Source organism: Hesperophylax consimilis, chromosome 23 (genome assembly GCF_061612785.1).
Source record: "Hesperophylax consimilis isolate HC1 chromosome 23, BYU_Hcon_1.0, whole genome shotgun sequence".
NCBI classification, from domain to species: domain Eukaryota; kingdom Metazoa; phylum Arthropoda; class Insecta; order Trichoptera; family Limnephilidae; genus Hesperophylax; species Hesperophylax consimilis.
The window spans coordinates 21993369-22000022 of record NC_142858.1 but is presented as its reverse complement, the minus strand read 5'-3'; the positions used below and the strand labels follow the sequence as shown (position 1 = coordinate 22000022).

The window sequence follows — 6654 nt, the reverse complement described above, 5'->3', positions numbered from 1 at the left end:
ATTCAGATCTAGTCACCAAATACGGCAAGCGACATTTCAATTTTGAATAGTGATCTTTCAAATTATCAAATATAGTAGTTATATAATTTTACATTGAAAGTTTCTGTATGTGACGGCGCGGATTTGATTTGGATACCAATCTATTTTTTTTTCCGAGAATGAAGAAATTTTGTATACTTGACCTTTAATAGAAGAGGAACGTCGCTGTACATATATTTATAAGATTTCTAAACAAATACATGCAAAGCCCGGGCAACGCCGGGTTTTTCAGCTAGTAATATGTAATAATTGTAATTTCAAAAGTAAGTAATTACAAAAGTAAGTAATTACAAAAGTAAGTCATTAAAAAAGTAGGTCATTACAAAAGTAAGTAATTACAAAAGTAAGTAATTAAAAAAGTAAGTAATTAAAAAAGTAAGTAAGTAGGAAATATTGATCACCTCTATCGATTTATTTATGCGTATAGAGCTGGTGATAAGGGACGTACTAAAATTACTTTAACCAGTGATTCCTGATATTATTTGAACTAAAAAATGTAAATGAAATTTTGGCATCCGGTAACTTTTAGTTTTTGTTTGTTTTTTTAAAAAATATAGAAAGTGCGTAGAAATTGGGCGGCTGGGGTCGATGTAAGGGGTTGGGAGGTTACTCGGTTGAGTGACCTGAGTTAACATGTGGAAGAATTTTTTACCAAATTGTTAATGAAAAAAAAAATTATGTAAATTGTGTAAAAAAAACATTAAAAAAGTCACCGGAGACCAAAATTTAGTTTTAGTTTTTTACTCAAAATAATGTCAGGAATCACTGGTTACAGTAAGTCAAGGACGTCGCCACCCTGTATAATTTTTATATAGAAGTAGATTAGGAAATGGTCTCATGTCGCGACATTACCATCTTATATTAAATTTTATATAGCCGGTGCGTGTATGTAAAATGTACTTGATTTTCAATCCTATAAACCTAGTGAAAAAAATCAACGAATAAAACCAATTTTTTTTGAAGTGAAACTTCTTTACGCGCGTCATGCAATTTCGAGGAGTAAAACCAACTCATGACCGAAACGAAAATGCGGGACCGATTAAAGTTCATTTGATGTAGTAAAAGTTTTGAAGTAAAATATAAATGCTTCTTAGCTCATCTCGACAACTGGCGTTGGTGGTGTAATGGTCAGCATAGTTGCTTTCGAAGCAGTTGATCCGAGTTCGATTCTCGGCCATGGAATATTATTTTTTTGTTTTTAAGGAATTTTTTTTTTTTAATGGTTGACCATAATATCAATCCACTAAGTAATATTTTAGGCCTGTAGCATAATTGAAAAGTTAAAGAATGATATAAAATTTTTTATGATGTTAACGATAAAAAAATGAAAAAAAACATAAAATTAAAATAAAAAATGGGCCAACGGCACGCGGTGTTCCCAAGCGGTCACCCATCCAAGTACTGACCGCGCCCAATGTTGCTTAACTTCGGTGATCGGACGAGAACCGGTGTGTTCAAAATGGTATGGTCGTTGGCAAAAGTTAAACAATATTAATTTCTATTCTACCTGCCAATAAATATATGAAAATTAGTATAAAAAAGCCCTAATAATATTGAAAAAATTAGCAAGGTGTGTGCGAGGTTGATAAAAATAATCATTACATACGCGCTTGAAAAAGATCGTAATTACATTAATAAGTTTGTAGGAATTTTTTTTTTCAATGGTTGACCATAATATCAATCCACTAAGTAATATTTTAGGCCTGTAGCATACTTGAAAAGTTAAAGAATTTTATGATATTATTAATTATAGTAATGATAAAAAAATAAAAAAAACATGAAATTAAAATAAAAAATAGGCCAACGGCACGCGGTGTTCCCAAGCGGTCACCCATCCAAGTACTGACCGCGCCCAATGTTGCTTAACTTCGGTGATCGGACGAGAACCGGTGTGTTCAACATGGTATGGTCGTTGGCAAACGCTAAACAATATTAATTTCTACTCTACCTGCCAATAAATATATGAAAATTAGTATAAAAAAGCCCTAATAATACTGAAAACATTAGCAAGGTGTAAATATTATATACCTAGTTTAACTCACTCTCCTAACTCATCTTCGCTGTCTACAGGCAGAGCGCACGACTGTGGTCGTGAAGAACCGAGGTTCGATCCCCGCTTTAACTAATTTTTTTTTTCTTTTTTTATAACTTTTAATTTTTTTTATCACATGCTACTTATAAATATGTCAATAGACAGAAAAAAAGAGAGAATGAAATGAAAAGAGAGAGAGAGAAGAATACTAGAAGTTTCACTTCTGTCTTGCGTAGGCTTGACACACCCATTTTTTTAAACACCATAAGATTTACCGTTGTACATTTATTTTCAATTGTCTACCTAGTGAAGTAAATTAAAATAAAATAAAATAAATATTGCCAGAGGATTGAACCTTCCTCCCCAGGGACCGACTCTTAAACTACTGTGAACTTTTAAAACTGTGAAACAAAACTGTTGACTGAGGATTGAAAATTCCTCCCCAGTGAACAACTGTTAGAATGGCGATTGGGTAGGACTGACTGTTGTAATGCCTTTTAATTTTAGAGAAATGCGTATACGTCCGTGCGTGTCGAGATAATTTCAATTTCCAAGAAACAAAAGTGCAATTCAAATAGATATATTTAAAAATCACTGTAAATTATGATGCTGTTTTAATTAAACCTAAAAAAATGGGGTGGATAGTAAAGCAGTGAGCAGATTATGAGACAAGAACAAAAATTCATCTAATTGATGAATAAATCATAAAACGGGAAACAAAGTTGTCCACAAATATTTTCAACACAAGCTTTTTCAATTCCAAAGCCTCATGGCTTCAAGGCCTATGTCAACTTTGAGGATGCTGTGTGGAGGGACTTTTTAAAGGAAAGGAAGTAGAGGAAAAGGTATGAGAGGTGGGCATGCATCGCAACGGACAGTTGTCTGTTTTTACAGTATAAATGCCACTTGTGCCATAACCCTTGGACCACAAGACTTGGACAACAAAAGCGACCTTGTTAAAAACGTGAATATCCGAAAAGAATGCAAGATGTTCACATATTTAAAGATTGAGAAATTTGCACTTAGATGGTTAATTTATTTTGTATATATCACACTTTACAAATAAATATAAGGCAAAAAAGTCCCGATAAACTGCTTTTTAGCAGTTTATCTAACGAATTCTTTACAGAACAAATCTTATTATAATGAATTTACAGTTACATTTTTACAATTATATGTATAAAAATTTTACAGAAATATAGCAAAAGAAAATTATATAAAACATAAATAACAATTTTAAAAGTCTTTAGAATAATATATCATTGTAAGCTAATACAAATGAATTCTTTCAGTAAGCCAAGTCTTCAGTAAGTTCATCAATTGTTTGTTTTGGGCACAGTTTTTAATTTCAGCAGGTAACACAATAAAACAACTGGGAATCATATAGTTTAGCGTTCTTTGTCCATATTTATTTGTATGCTTAGGTACAACAAGTCCTTCATCAAAGTTAAAACTAGTATTATGATTGTGTTCTAGCCTGTTTATATATAAGGGATTATTTATGTGCTGAAATATAATTTTGTACCACAGAAAATTGCCCTCACTGAAAGAATTTTAAGACTATGATAGAAGTATGGAATATTATGTCTTTCTTTGTATAATTTTTTTTTCGGCTAACGAATTTTGCACGGATTGAACATGGTCGATATTAGTTTTACAAGAAAATCCCCAAGCTGTTATTCCATACCTTATAACAGATTCAGTTAGAAATAAATAAATTATTCGAAGTGTGCAGATTGGAACAAAAAATTCGGGCAAATATAGTAGATACAAGAAGAAAGGAGTGTAATGAGAATAATTTATAACGCGGAAGAAGTCGGGGACTTCCAAGGAAGACATGGCACCATCAAGTGAATCAATTACTTAGTTTGAATAAGACGATGTATCAATAAGTGTGCCTTGAGTGGCTAACTATACTCTCTGCCTTCCCAAATTAGTTTTTATGCCAAATTAGTTTTTTTCATCGCATATTATTTCGATATATATTTTTTAATTTATTTTACTAAATTAAGTTAATATAATTTTTTTCTTTATACAAATAATATGCAATTGCCTAATAGGTTTATGATGAACAATGGGAAAACATATATATTTTCTCTTTTTAATTTATTTCGGTTCAATAAAAAGGTTGGTAGTTAAATTGAATGCTATTAAAACAATAATAAAATAAGCAATAAGTATAAAACATTGGGTTTGATTTTATTATTCGCTTTAGGCCGGTTTTATACATTTAAATAAATTTGAGCGTGAAAAAATCGCATAATTTATTATTTTAATTGAGTTTGATGCACATTAAAAAAGCGACCCAGAGCTACAGGTACCCCAATCAGAGTTTACTCGAATACACTATGTACTGTTAAAAAATGCATTGCTCGCATACAGCATTTTTAAAACGTGTTATTCGTGAAATTTGAAGAAAAAACATTTTTATTATATTTAAATCAATACACTGAAAAACTTTTCGAATAAATTGTATTTTATTGAAGAAGAAGATAATAATGATAAATCTTAATGAAAAATGAAATAGAATAAGATATATATAATATAATATATTTTACATGTGGGTATAATCTTTAAAATAAGTTTTAAGTTATTTCAAAAAAAAAATTTTCAAAAGTTTAAAACACTTGTTTGTTTCTCCCTAAAAACAAGAAGGACGAGTTTTATAACAGAATTTGAACAATTCATAAAATTTCAAAATTGATTTTTAAGTTCTGTGGAGGTCCTATTTATGTTCTATTATTATCTATATCATTATTGACCAGTTGCTTCACAAAACTGAAATAGTAACCGAACTTGGATAGAACCTTCACAGAACTTAAAAATCAACTTTGTAATTTGATAAATTGTTGAAATTCTGTGACACAACCCGTCCTAAACAAGCATAAAGAAAGACCAAACATCTCTATCGGAAGTGAATATAAGGCTGGCCGCATACATACGTTTTCCGTATTTGATTTCCGAATTCGTTTTCCGTATTCGGAATTCCGTGAGACTAGCGCAAACGTTCGTTTTTCTTCATTCGGAATGTATAAACGTCAGAACCAGTTTTGCCAACAAGGGCGATATATCGCCATTTAGGCTACTCAGAGCGAGAATCGGCGCCGAAAAAATCTAAAAGGCGACTGGTCGCCAATTAAGCTACTTCAAAAACATCAATTTTAAACATGTCCCGAAATTCTCTAGCCACCCCCTCCCCCATGAAGTTTTTATTTTCACGTAAAAACATCAATTTTAAACATGTCCCATCTAACAGCAAATTCGGCTACTTTACGCTACCTTATGTATGAGAAACGGCGATATTAGGTCAAGATCCGTTGGCAACACTGAATTACTGAACGGAAATTTCCGAACGTTTGCGTCGGCACAAACAAAATGTATGCAAGAGCTGCGTTCCACATGACGTCATTAGGTTTTTTCCATTCGGTTTCTCCGAACGCGCCGGTTGCATTCGGAACGTGCGTAAGGAATTTGTTCCGTTCGGAACTAAAACGAACGTGTGCGGCAGTTAATGTATTTTCTACTGATTCCGTGCATTCGGATGTCCGAATACGGAAAACGAATTCGGAAATCGAATACGGAAAACGTATGTATGCGGCCAGCCTTAAGGATCATGCAGCGGTATACAATGTCATAATCTATCTATCTGAGTTGTTTGGGTCTATTGATTTATCTACTTGCGCTACCTATAACAATGGGGTATTTTTACAAACTATAAATACCATTGAAAATGTGTTGAAGAATTAAGTTTTATTTTTCATTACGATTATCGAACTAAAAATATGTAATTTGAATATTTTCATTCATAATTATTGATTTAAAACCGCACATTCCGAAACGGTTCTAACTGGCCACAGCGTCATTATGACATGGAAATAGCCAATTTCTGGTAACGGCTGTCACCAACGTCGTCCGGTGTCACGTGCCACGGTGCCGCCGAATTCACGAATAAAAACGATCATGTCGTTTTGGCGGCAAATTAAAAATGGAACATATAAAATCTTTATAGAAAATATTTTTCGTCTAAAATAAAATGAAAATACGACCATCATCGTAATTTTTATTCTATAGTAAAAATACCCTAACACTTTAATTACAGTGGAATGGGGAAACTTATAATCGTGGGAATACATAAATCACAACTTTTTTTTAAACCTTTGATGCCAAGAACTCAGTGGTACCCAAAATCGGATGCCAACATGCAATACTCATGGCCACAGTCATCATCGTACATAGTTATAAGAGTTACAAATTTAACAACACATTACAAATACCTACTACGAAAAAACTCGTAGTTGGCACCCTTCTAAAAGTACTAAGTACGAGTATACTCGGCACTATGTCCACTTGGCACTTACTGTACCAGACTATGCTCCAGAGGAAGCCGGCTGGTGAATCCCCAAAGCCACTACTGATCATACCTCTCCCGCCTGATTTCTCCAGAAGAAAAATCTCCTGTCTTATTGCTCCAGACTATGTTCCAGAAGAAGTCGGTTGGTGCATCCCCAACAGCTACTACATGGCGGCGGACGGGTGCAACCATTGCTCGTGCAATGAGCTAGGCCGCATAGGCTCTTGCACCA

General features: G+C 33.2%; 2 non-coding genes across 2 annotated transcripts; both read right to left on the bottom strand.

Moving 5' to 3' along the window:
* Positions 1 to 1396: 1396 nt before the first annotated feature.
* On the bottom strand, positions 1397 to 1515 carry LOC149412457 (5S ribosomal RNA). Its single transcript, XR_016304634.1, has one exon. It is a non-coding gene; the product is annotated as a 5S ribosomal RNA (ribosomal RNA).
* A 322-nt stretch (positions 1516 to 1837) lies between these two features.
* LOC149412456 (5S ribosomal RNA) lies at positions 1838 to 1956 on the bottom strand. Its single transcript, XR_016304619.1, has one exon. It is a non-coding gene; the product is annotated as a 5S ribosomal RNA (ribosomal RNA).
* Positions 1957 to 6654: the final 4698 nt, after the last annotated feature.